The sequence below is a fragment of the Somniosus microcephalus genome, unplaced genomic scaffold (genome assembly GCF_052327205.1).
Source record: "Somniosus microcephalus isolate GS21.2 unplaced genomic scaffold, FLI_Smic_1.0 unresolved_chr3, whole genome shotgun sequence".
Classification (NCBI taxonomy): Eukaryota; Metazoa; Chordata; class Chondrichthyes; order Squaliformes; family Somniosidae; genus Somniosus; species Somniosus microcephalus.
In genome coordinates this window covers 72,233,992-72,246,995 of record NW_028225181.1, presented here as the reverse complement: position 1 = coordinate 72,246,995, position 13,004 = coordinate 72,233,992, and the positions used below count along the sequence as shown (strand labels likewise).

Sequence of the window (13,004 nt, the reverse complement as noted above, 5' to 3'; positions counted from 1 at the left end):
CATGGACTGCATCAGTATCTGACGAGTCTTGAATGGTGCTGAACAGTGTGCAATCATCAGCAAACATCCCCATTTCTGACCTTATGATGGAGGGAAGGTCATTGATGAAACAGCTGAAGATGGTTGGGCCTAGGACACTGCCCTGAGGAACTCCTGCAGTGATGTCATGTGATTGAGATGAATGACGTCCAACAACCACAGCCAACTTCCTTTGTGCTAGGTATGATGCCAACCAATGGAGAGTTTTCCCCTTGATTCCCATTGACTTCAGTTTTGCTAGGGCTCCTTGATGCCATACTTGGTCAAATGCTGCCTTGATGTCAAGGGCAGTCACTCTCACCTCACCTCTTGAGTTCAACTCTTTTGTCCATGTTTGGACCAAGGCTGTAATGAGGTCAGGAGCTGAGTGGCCCTGGCGGAACCCAAACTGGGCATCAGTTAGCAGGTTATTGCTGAGTAAGTGCCGCTTGATAGCACTGTCGACGACACCTTCGATCACTTTGCTGATGATTGAGAGTAGACTGATGGGACGGTAATTGGCCGGGTCGGATTTGTCCTGCTTTTTGTGGACAGGACATACCTGGGCAGTTTTCCACATTGTCGGATAGATGCCAGTGTTGTAGCTGTACTGGAACAGCTTGGCTAGAGGCGCGGCTAGTTCGGGGTGTTGTCAGGTGTTTGCTGTATCCAGTATGCTCAACCCTTTCTTGAAATCAGGTGGAGTGAATGGAATTGGCTGGTGGAACAGGCTGGAGGGGCTGAATGGCCGCCTCCTGACAATATGCTCCGATGTAGTCCTCCCACCACTGGGAGCGATAGTGATGCGTTCGTGCGACATCGCTCTCCCGCGCATGCGCAGTGCCGCTCCTTGCACTCCGGCGCAGGCGCAGTGCCGCTCCCGTTCCCTCTCCCGCGCAGGCGCAGTGCCGCTCCCGTTCTCTCTCCCGCACAGGCGCAGTGCCGCGCCCTCGCCCCCCGCGCAGGCGCAGTGCCGCTTCCTTTCTCTCACTCCGGCGCAGGCGCAGTGCCGCTCACTTTCTCTCTCCCGCGCAGGCGCAGTGCCGCTCCACTGCCCTCCCGCGCAGGCGCAGTGCCGCTCCCCTGCTGATCATGGGTTTGCTGTGTGCTGGGCCGGGCGGTCAGTAACAGGCTGGTTGCCCGGGTTACAGGGCCCCTCTGTGCCTGTGGGAATTCGGCTCCATTCAGCACCCGGCCCGACAGCGGCTGCTCAGCCCCGAGTTTAGATCACAGCGAGGGAAGGTCACAGGGTCACCGCTCCGGTTAGTAACTCCGCACAGAAAATGGCGCATTTCCGCCCAGAGCAGTGAAAATGGGGGAGTCTCAGGAGGCCGGAAATTTACAGTGAGGAAAATCTCCAAACTAAGCACACAGCCCTCGAACTGGGGATCTGAGGAAAGGGACAAAATCAAACTAATACTCGGCCTTGAAATTGAATTATTAGTAAGCAGATTAAAAGTCTACATTACATTATTTCACGCTTTCAATATTGTTCTTATTTTCTGCTTTGCCACAATTAGATCTCCCGGTGAATGATGGTGTGATTGAGGAAGGTGCTCAGCTCAAAGTAAACAGGGATTGTAGACTGAGGAACACCAGCAGGTGAACCAGCACAGGATTGTGAGCACCAACCAGAGAGAACCCTTCCGATTCAAAGAGCTTCCAGAGATCGACTGGGGGAAAAAGGTAAGAGAGGGTCTCATTGACTCAGATACACACTGGTCCTGGAGATGGACTGGGGAGAAAGGTCAGAGAGAATCCCATTGACTCAGGTACACACTGGTCCTGGAGATGGACTGGGGAGAAAGGTCAGAGAGAGTCTCATTGACTCCGATACACACTGGTCATAGAGTTATACAGCACAGAAAGAGGCCCTTCGGCCCATCGCGTCCGCGCCGGCCATCATGCCCTGTCTAATCTAATCCCATTTTCCATCATTTGGTCCGTAGCCTTGTATGCTATGGCATTTCAAGTGCTCATCCAAATGCTTCTTGAATGTTGTGAGAGTTCCTGCCTCTACCACCCTTTCAGGCAGTGAGTTCCAGATTCCAACCACCCTCTGGGTGAAAAGTTCTTCCTCAAATCCCCTATAAACCTCCTGCCCCTTACCTTGAATCTATTCCCCCTTGTTATTGACCCCTCTACTAAGGGAAAAAGTTCCTTTCTATCTACCCTATCTATGCCCCTTATAATTTTGTGCACCTCAATCAGGTCCCCTCTCAGCCTTCTCTGCTCCAAGGAAAACAACCCCAGCCTGTCCAGTCTCTCTTCATAGCTGAAGCATTCCAGCCCAGGTAACATCCTGGTGAATCTCCTCTGCACCCTCTCCAAAGCAATCACATCCTTCCTATAGTGTGGCGATCAGAACTGTACACCGTATTCCAGCTGTGGCTTAACCAGTGTTTTGTACAGCTCCGTCATAACCTCCCTGCTCTTATATTCTATGCCTCGGCTAATGAAGGCAAGTATCCCATACGCCTTTTTAACCACCTGTTCTGCTGCCTTCAGGGATCTATGTACATGCACACCAAGGTCCCTCTGATCCTCTGTCTTTCCTAGGGTCTTACCATTCATTGTGTATTCCCTTGCCTTGTTTCCCCCTCCAAAATGCATCACCTCACACATTTCAGGGTTAAATTCCATTTCCCACTGTTCCGCCCATCTGACCAACCCACCTATACCGTCCTGCAGACTGAGTCTACTCTCCTCGCTATTTACCACCCCACCAATTTTCCTGGAGATGGACTGGGGAAAAAGTTCAGAGAGTGTCTCATTGACTCAGATACACACTGGTCCTGGAGATGGACTGGGGAGAAAGGTCAGAGAGTCCCATTGACTCAGATACACACTGGTCCTGGAGATGGACTGGGGAGAAAGGTCAGAGAGAGTCCCATTGACTCAGATACACACTGGTCCTGGAGATGGATTGGGGAGAAAGGTCAGAGAGTCCCATTGACTCAGGTACTCACCCCCCCGACCCTCCCGCACTCACCCCCCCGACCCTCCCGCACTCACCCCCCCGACCCTCCCGCACTCACCCCCCCGACCCTCCCGCACTCACCCCCCCGACCCTCCCGCGCTCGCCCCCGGACCCTCCCGCGCTCGCCCCCGGACCCTCCCGCGCTCGCCCCCGGACCCTCCCGCGCTCGCCCCCGGACCCTCCCGCCCTCGCCCCCGGACCCTCCCGCCCTCGCCCCCGGACCCTCCCGCCCTCGCCCCCGGACCCTCCCGCCCTCGCCCCCGGACCCTCCCGCCCTCGTCCTGATGGGGCTCTCCTCAAGTAAACCAAGCGGTGCAATAAAACACCCGCAGAATCAAGGCCCTGCTCCTGGGGAAGGTGATCAGGCCCCAGGAACCAGTACAAATGAATAAAGTCAGGGTCAAGGCCCTGCTCCTGGGGAAGTTGATCAGGCCCCAAGAACCAGTACAAGTGAAGTGACTCCTTCTCCCGGAGATTTATTAAAGGTGAATTCTCCAAGAGTTGACCAAAAATCAGGTTAGCAATATTAATCAAGGAGTCAATTTCTGCTGTAAGGAGGGATGATACCTTAGCAGGTTCCTCTAATGAGGTCATATGGGTAGAACTTAAAGACAAAACGGGGGCAAGCACTTTGCTGGGAGTGTACTATAGGCCCCCAAACAGTAAGGGGGAGATAGAGGAACAGATATGTAGGCAAATCTCAGAGAAGTGTAGAAATAATAGGGTCATAATTGTTGGGGATTTCAACTTCTCCAATATTAACTGGGATAGTCAGAGTGTGAAAGGCTTAGGGGGTGTGGAATTCTTACAGTGCATCCAGGAGAGCTTTTTCAGCCAACATGTAGAAAGTCCTACAAGAGAGGGGGCGGTACTGGACCTAATTAGAGAGAATGTAGCAGGGCATGTGGTAGAAGCATTAGTAGGAAAGCATTTTGGTGACAGTGACCATAATTCGGTGAGATTTAAAGTAGTTATGGAAAAGGACAAAGATGGACCAGAAATAAAGGTTCTAAATTGGGGGAAGGTCGATTTTAATATGATAAGGCAGGATCTGGCCAAAGTGGACTGGGATCAGTTACTTGTAGGAAAATCCACATCAGAGCAGTGGGAGTCTTTCAGAAAGGAAATAGAGAGAGTACAACGGCAACATGTTCCCGTAAAGGTCAAGGGTGGGACCAACAAGCCCAGGGAACCCTGGATGTCAAGGGACATACAAGAATGGTTTAGGAAACAAAGGGAGGCTTTTGGCAGATACAAAGGACTATAAACAGAGGAAGCCCGAGAGGAGTATAGAAAGTGCAGAGGGGTGCTTAAAAAAGAAATTAGGAGAACGAAGAGGGGTCATGAAAAAACACTGGCAGGCAAAATAAAGGAAAATCCCACGGTGTTTTATTAGTATATTAAGGGCAAGAGGATAACCAGGGAAAGAGTAGAGCCCATTAGGGACCAAAGTGGCAATCTGTGTGTAGAGCCAGAAGATGTAGGTGAGGTTTTAAATTAATATTTTGCATCTGTGTTCACTATGGAGAAGGACGATGCAGGCATAGAAATCAGGCAGGGGGATTGTGATATACTTGAACAAATTAGTATTGAGAGGGAGGAGGTACTAGTGGTTTTAGCGGGCTTAAAAGTGGATAAACCCCCAGGCCCAGACGAGATGTATCCCAGGCTGCTGTGTGAGGCAAGGGAGGAGATTGCAGGGGCTCTGACACAAATTTTCAGAACCTCTCTGACCACAGGGGAGGTGCCAGAGGACTGGAGAACAGCTAACGTAGTACCATTATTCAAGAAGGGTAGTAGTAGGGATAAACCAGGGAATTACAGGCCAGTGAGACGAACATCAGTGGTAAGGAAATTATTGGAAAAACTTCTGAGGGACAGAATTAGTCTCCACTTGGAGAGGCAAGGATTAATCAAGGATAGTCAGCATGGTTTTGCCAGGGGGAGATCATGTCTAACCAATTTGATTGAATTTTTCGATGGGGATGACTAGGTGTGTGGATGAGGGCAGTCCAGTTGATGTAGTCTACATGGACTTCAGTAAGGCTTTTGACAAAGTCCCACATGGGAGACTGGTCAAGAAGGTAAGAGCCCATGGGATCCAGGGCAATTTGGCACATTGGATCCAAAATTGGCTTAGTGGCAGGAGGCAGAGGGTGATGGTCGAAGGTTGTTTTTGTGACTGGAAGCCTGTGTCCAGTGGTGTACCACAGGGTCTGGGTCCTTTGCTGTTTGTAGTGTACATCAATGATTTAGATATGAATGTAGAAGGTATGATCAGTAAGTTCACAGATGACATGAAAATTGGTGGAGTGGCAAGGAGGGAAGCCTCAGGCTACAGGAGAATATAGCCGGGTTGGTTAGATGGGCACAACAGTGGCAAATGGAATTTAACCCTGAAAAGTGTGAGGTGATGCATTTTGGGAGGACTAACAAGGGAATACACAATGAATGGCAGAACCCTAGGAAGGACAGAGGACCAGAGGGACCTTGGTGTGCATGTACATAGATCCCTGAGGGCAGCAGGACAGCTAGATAAGGTGGTTAAAAGGGCATATGGGGTACTTGCCTTCATTAGCTGAGGCATAGAATATCAGAGCAGGGAGGTTATGATGGAGCTGTACAAAATGCTAGTTAGGCCACAGCTGGAATACTGTGTGCAGTTCTGGTTGCCACACTATAGGAAGGAAGTGATTGCATTGGAGAGGGTGCAGAGGAGATTCACCAGGGTGTTACCTGGGATGGAGCGCTTCAGCTATGAAGAGAGACTGGACAGGCTGGGGTTGTTTTCCTTAGAGCAGAGAAGGCTGAGGGGGGACCAGGTTGAGGTGTACAAAATTATAAGGGGCATAGATAGGGTAGATAGAAAGGAACTTTTCCTCTTAGTAGAGGGGTCAATAACCAGGGGTCATAGTTTCAAGTTAAGGGGCAGGAGGTTTAGAGGGTATTTGAGGAAAAGCTTTTTCACCCAGAGGGTGGTTGGAATCTGGAACTCACTGCCTGAAAGGGTGGTAGAGGCAGGAACCCTCAACATTCAAGAAGCATTTAGATGAGCACTTGAAACGCCACAGCATACAAGGCTATGGACCAAGTGCTGGAAAATGGGATTAGAATAGACAGGGCTTGATGGCCGGCGCGGACACGATGGGCCGAAGGGCCCCTTTCTGTGCTGTATAAATCTATGACTCTATGGTAGCACTCTTGCCTCTGAGGCATAAGGTTGTGGGTTCAAGTCCCACTCCAGAGACTTGAGCACAAAAATTCAGGCTGACACTCCAGTGCAGTACTGAGGCACTGACAGAGGTGGTGTCTTTCGGATGAGACATTAAACTGAGGCCCTGTCTGCTCTCTCAGGTGGATGTAAAAGATCCCATGACACTATTTTGAGAAAGAAAGACTTGCATTTATATCGTGCTTTCATGACCAGCAGACGTCTTGAAGTGCTTTACAGCCAATGAAGTACTTTTGAGGTGTAGTCACTGTTGTAATGTGGGAAAGAGCAGGGGAAATATCCCAGGTGTCCTCGTCAATGTTTATCCCTCAATCAATGTAACAAAAGGATAATAGCAAAATACTGTGGATGCTGGAAATCTGAAATAACAACAGGAAATGCTGGAAACACTCAGCAGGCCAGGCAACATCCGTAGAGAGAGAAACAGAGTTAACAAAAAGATAGATTATCTGGTCATTATCACATTGCTGTTTGTGGAAGCTTGCTGTGCGCTATTTGACTGCCGCATTTCCTACATTACAACAGTGACTACACTTCAAAAGTACTTCATTGGCTGTAAAGCACTTTGGGACGTCCGGTGGTGGTGAAAGGCGCTATAGAAATGCAAGTCTTTCTTTCTTCACTGGTCTCACCAGGGACCTATTCTGGCTGATGGTTGATTGACAGACGATAGTCCGCGCATGCGCACAGGGAGCGGCGGTTTGCACCGAGTCCAGCACAGCGACCTCTCCCGGTCACCAAGGGCAACAACCGCGCATGCCCAGAGGACACCAAACACCCTCCCACACTCGGAGCTGCGTCTGCACACTCAGATCCTGCCGGATGGAGTCGGCGCGGGCCATTCCGGGGAAAGGCCTTGGTGTCGGGTCCAGAGTCGCGATCGGTGGCGCAAAGTGAGTTTTCTCCGCTCCGATTGGGTGGAGAATCGCGCGGGGTGGTGGGGGAGGGGTGGAGCGGCAGAGAATAAAGCGAAACAGAAAAACCTGAGAGTCCGCGAGGCCCCGGACCGAGCGGCGTCAGTTGGACGGAGCACATGAGCTCCTCGGGGACACGTGACCTGGGCCCAGGGCCTGATTGATGGGAGCTTCTGACCAATAGGGAGCGGGCGGGGCTGGAGGAGCGAGCCGGCGGCGGGTCCTCCAACCAATCGGGGAGCCCAAGGGGCGGGGCTAGCGCCGGCTGATTGTCTGATCCGCAGGGCAGCGAGTTTCTCCAGTCCCTTGTTCAGGGCCCGGGGCCAGGGGAGGCTGTGGGCCTTTATTCCCCTCATTGGACACAAGGCTCTTTGGCTCACAATACATTGGCTCAGGTTTTAATAGAGACTTTTTAAATTCATCAATAAAAGCAGATAAACTTCGTGCTTCTGTGGAACAAACTCTAATATTTTATAGAATCCTAGAATGGTTACAGCACAGAAGGAGGCCATTCAGCCCGTCGAGCCCATGCCGGCTCTCTGCAAGACCACTTCAGCTAGTCCCACTCCCCGCCCTTTCCCCGTAACCCTGCAAATTTCTTTACTTCAGGTACTTATCCAATTCTCTTTTGAAAGCCATGATTGAATCTGCCTCCACCAGCCTTTCAGGCAGTGCATTCCACATCCTAACCACTCGCTGCGTAAAAAGTTTTTCCTCATGTCGCCTTTGGTTCTTCTGCCAATCACCTTAAATCTGTGTCCTCTGGTTCTCAACCCTTCCGCCAATGGGAACAGTTTCTCTCTCTCTACTCTGTCCTGACCCCTCGTGATTTTGAACACCTCTATCAAATCTCCTCTCAACTTCTCTGCTCTAAGGAGAACAACCCCAGCTTCTCCAGTCTATCCACCCAACTGAAGTCCCTCATACCTGGAACCATTCTTGTAAATCTTTTCTGCACCCTTTCTGAGGCCTTCACATCCTTCATAAAGTGCGGTGCGGACGTGCGGCCAGGGCCCCGGCACCAGGGAACCCAGGGTGCAGCGCCTCTCCGATCCGAGCCGCCGCTTCCCGGTTTCTTCAGCTGGTACCACTGAGTCTGACTCGGGACAAAGGACTACAGCCAGGCTCCCAGAATGGCCCACGGCCCTGGGGAGCATGCGCACTCTCAGCGGGGAAATCGGCGCGTTGCATCGAGCGGTTTCTCGGGCGCGGGAATTGTGGGTGCTGCGGCCGCCATTAGTCAGCGGCTGTGGGGAAGAGTTTTATTGCAGGCTGACGGAAGGTAGGTCCCTGGCCGCCTGTGTAGGTCTTTTTGTTGCTTCATTGTTGAGGATGTAACTAGTAAAATAGATAAGGGAGAACCAGTGGATGTTGTGTATTTGGACTTTCAGAAGGCTTTCGATAAGGTCCCGCATAAGAGATTAGTGTGTAAAGTTAAGGCACCTGGGATTGGGGGCAAGGTATTGACTTGGATAGAGAACTGGTTGGCAGAGAGACAGCAAAGAGTTGGAATAAACGGGTCTTTTTCCGAGTGGCAGGCAGTGACTAGTGGGGTACCGCAGGGATTGGTCCTTGGACCCCAGCTATTCACAATATATATTAATGATCTAGGCAAGGGAACTAGATGTAATATCTCCAAATTTGCAGACGACACAAAGCTGGGTGGGCGTGTGTGCTGTGAGGAGGATGCCGAGAAACTACAGGATGATTTGGACAGGTTGGGTGATTGGGCAGAAGCATGGCAGATGCAATATAACGTGGATAAATGTGAGGTTATCCACTTTGGTGGCAAAAACAGGAAGGCAGATTATTATCTGAATGGCAATAGATTGGGAGAAGAGGAAGTGCAATGAGACCTGGGTGTCCTTGTGCACCAGTCGCTGAAGGTAAGCATGCAGGTGCAGCAGGCGGTTAAGAAGGCAAATGGTATGTTGGCCTTCGTAGCGAGAGGGTTTGAGTACAGGAACAAGGATGTCTTGCTGCAGTTGTACAGGGCCTTGGTGAGACCACATCTTGAGTATTGTGTGCAGTTTTGGTCGCCTTATCTGAGGAAGGATGTTCTTGCCGTGGAAAGAGTTCAACGAAGATTCACCAGGCTGATACCTGGGATGGCAGGAATGACGTATGAGGAGAGATTGGGACAATTGGGCTTGTACTCGCTGGAGTTTACAAGAATGAGAGGGGATCTCATTGAAACTTATAAAATTCTGACAGGACTGGACAGACTCGATGCAGGAAGGATGTTCCTGATGGTCGGGGAGTCCAGAACCAGGGGTCACAGTCTAAGGATACGGGGTAAGCCATTTAGGACAGAAATTAGGAGGAATTTCTTCACCCAGAGAGTGGTGAACCTGTGGAAGGCAGTAGAGGTCAATACATTAAATATATTCAAGAAGGAATTGGATATATTTCTTAAAGCTAAAGGGATCAAGGGATATGGAGAGAAAGCAGGGACCGAGTACTGAATTTGGATGATCAGCCATGATCGCATTGAATGGCGGAGCAGGCTTGAGGGGCCAAATAGCCTACTCCTGCTTCTATCTTCTGTGTTTCTATGTTTCTATGTTTCAGTTTGAGCTGGAGTGGAGATGGAGGAGAAGCTGCTGCGTTTAACCCGCAGTACTTCTGAGCCCAGGAGGACCCAACAATTTCCAATGTGAGACTGTAAAGGGAGGTGGATTCTAGGGGAGATTAGGTTGTTAAACAGACACTGTCCGTACAATGTAAAAGAGTATTGTTTTAGGAACAAGTATTTCTGTACAGGCTTTTAATCCAGTTTACATCTACAGATTTGTTTTAATTCATTCTTGGGATGTGGGCGTAGCTCGCAAGAGCAGCAAATATTGCCAATCCCCAGTTTCCCGTTGAGAAGGGGGTGGTGAGTCGCCTTCTTGAACTACTGCAGTCCGTGTGGTGAAGGTATTCCCACAATGTTGTTCGGTAAGGAGTTCCAGGATTATGACCCAGCAACGATGAATATATCTGAGTCAGGATGATGTGTGACTTGGAGGGGAACTTGGATGTGATGGTGCTCCCATACAACAGCTGCCCTTGTCCTTCTAGGTGGTGGAGGTTGTGGGTTTTGGAGGTTCTATCAAAGTTCTGGGCGAGTTGCAGATGTATAAAGTTCCTTTCCTTTGCCCCCTCCCACCTCTCTCTCCTCCCATAGAGGCCAGAGTTGTGTGTAGGCCCAGACCAGGTGGCGGATTCCCTTCCCGAAGGACATCAGTGAACCAGTTGGGTTTTTATGACAATCCAGCAGCTTTCATGGTCACTTTTTTCTGGTGCCGGCCCCACAATTGACCAGGTTCATTGAGCTCAATTTCACAACCTGCCTTTGTTTTCCTGTGGGTTGTCTCTCACGCTCCCTGTTTTAAATTAATTTTACAGGGCACTGGAAGGGGAGGATTTACAGACAGTAAGCTCAAACCAAACATCACTTCAAGATCTGACAGAGTCACTCGACTCGCCGGATCTGAATCTCACCGGCCTCTGAACATGGAAGCAAAAAGCACCATTCACAGCGGGGAGAAACCGTACACGTGTTCTGTGTGTGGACGAGGCTTCAGCAAACCCTCTGGCCTATCGAGACACAAGCGCATTCACACCGGGGAGAGGCCATTCACCTGCTCTGAGTGTGGGAAGGGATTCACTCAGTCATCCAGCCTGCTGAGACACCAGCGAGTTCACACTGGGGAGAGGCCATTCACCTGCTCTGAGTGTGGGAAGGGATTCACTCAGTCATCCAACCTGCTGACACACCAGCGAGTTCACACTGGGGAGAGGCCATTCACCTGTGAGTGTGGGAAGGGATTCACTCAGTCATCTGACCTTCAGACACACCAGCGTGTTCACACCGGGGAGAGACCGTTCACCTGCTTTGAGTGTGGGAAGGGATTCACTAATTCATCCAGCCTGCTGAATCACCAGCGAGTTCACATTGGAGAGAGACCGTTCACCTGCTCTAAGTGTGGGAAGGGATTCACTCAGTCATCCCACCTACTGAGACACCAGCGTATTCACACCGGTGAGAGGCCGTTCACCTGCTCTGAGTGTGGGAAGGGATTCACTCGGTTATCCCACCTACTGACACACCAGCGAGTTCACACTGGGGAGAGGCCATTCACCTGCTCTGAGTGTGGGAAGGGATTCACTCAGTCATCTGAACTACTGAGACACCAGCGTATTCACACCGGGGAGAGGCCGTTCACCTGCTCTGAGTGTGGGAAGGGATTCACTCAGTCATCCAACCTGCTGAATCATCAGCATGTTCACACTGGGGAGAGGCCATTCACCTGCTCTGAGTGTGGGAAGGGATTCACTAATTCATCCAAACTGCTGAATCACCAGCGAGTTCACACTGGGGAGAGGCAGTTCACCTGCTCCGAGTGTGGGAAAGGATTCACTAATTCATCCAACCTGCTGAATCACCAGCGAGTTCACACTGATGAGAGACCTTTTAATTGCCCGGACTGTGGGAAGTGCTTTAAAAGTTCCAGGGAACTGACATACCATCAACGTGTTCACACTGACGAGAGACCGTTCAGGTGCTCTCACTGCGGGACTGGGTTCAGGCGATCATCTGAGCTCACTGTACACCAGCGCAGTCACACTGGGGAGAGGGCGTTCACCTGCTCCGTTTGTGGGAAGGGATTCACTGAGTCATCCAACCTGCTGAAACACCAGCGCAGTCACACTGGGGAGAGGCCGTTCACCTGCTCCGTGTGAGGAAAGGGATTCACTCTGGCATCCAAACTGCTGACACGCCAACAAGTTCACAAGTGACTGCAGGGGTTGGATTCTGCTGTTATTGCTGCTGTTAATCACATCCAGGACTGAACCATGTTCATTCTGACAGTTGGGGTTTGTTTCTGCTGATGTTAATAACCCCTATAACTGGGCTGGAGTTTAATATTCTGGATAGATGTCAAATAAACCAGCTTTGTTTTAAACACATTATTGTAGATTTTCTTCTTTCCCACCTGAGTGTTTAGCATCACCTGGCTGGAGCTCAAAGGACAATCTGGGGGAGGGTCGTACGGTGGGAACAGAACTCCAGCCTGGACACAGTCCTTCAGGGCCACACTGAGAGGGGCAAACGGCACTTTGGTTTTTCTTGTCTCTCTTCACTGACAGCAAAGTTGCCGTGCGGGTTAATCTCGAGGCATGTGAGAAACGTGTCCCAGCTACTCTCTGCCATGGTTCAGAGCTCCTAGGCATGGAACAGAATGCTCCTTTAGGAATCTACCCCAGTGCTTTTATTTTAATGGCCTTATTAACCTGTGTTGCTACTTTTAGTGATTTGTGTATCTGGATCCCTGGAACCCTCTGCTCCTCCAGCCCATTTAGACTCTTAAGGGGAAATTCAGTGATGCCCCCTTTGGGTCGCTAACGTCACTGGAGCTAATTTTAGCGCCCTGAAAAAGTTATCGCCCCTGTGCATTAAATTCAGTGGTAGCGCCCCAGGCAGGAGGCAGGGTGCTACTGGAAGCACTCCCCTCCCTCTTGAGGCGCTACCAGTGAATTTCACGGCGCTTCATGTCACAGCACCGTGCCCGTCGGCACGTAGCACCATGCCATAGCAGACCTCCCTCCCTGATTAAAGGGGAGGGGCGCAGCACTGCGCACACCTGGGCCCTGCTGGACCACCGGGGAGTGGGGTGTCGGATCAAGAGGAGCGCCGGGCTGTGCGATTGCGGCCGACACCCCGAAGAAGAAAGGGGAAGGGGGCAGGTGCTGGCAGTCGGCCAAAATAAAAAGTTGCCGCCCGACACCTGCCCTTTAAGTGGCATCGCCGCGGCTGCAGATACGACCCCTGACCCTGTCGGACATATCGTCCGGTGATAGGTCAGTGGTCGTA

General features: G+C 51.0%; 1 pseudogene; it reads left to right on the top strand.

The window, feature by feature from the left end:
• Positions 1-12,083, top strand: part of LOC147091970 (uncharacterized) — a 39,553-nt pseudogene extending 27,470 nt beyond the window's left edge.
• The last annotated feature ends 921 nt before the right edge of the window (positions 12,084-13,004 follow it).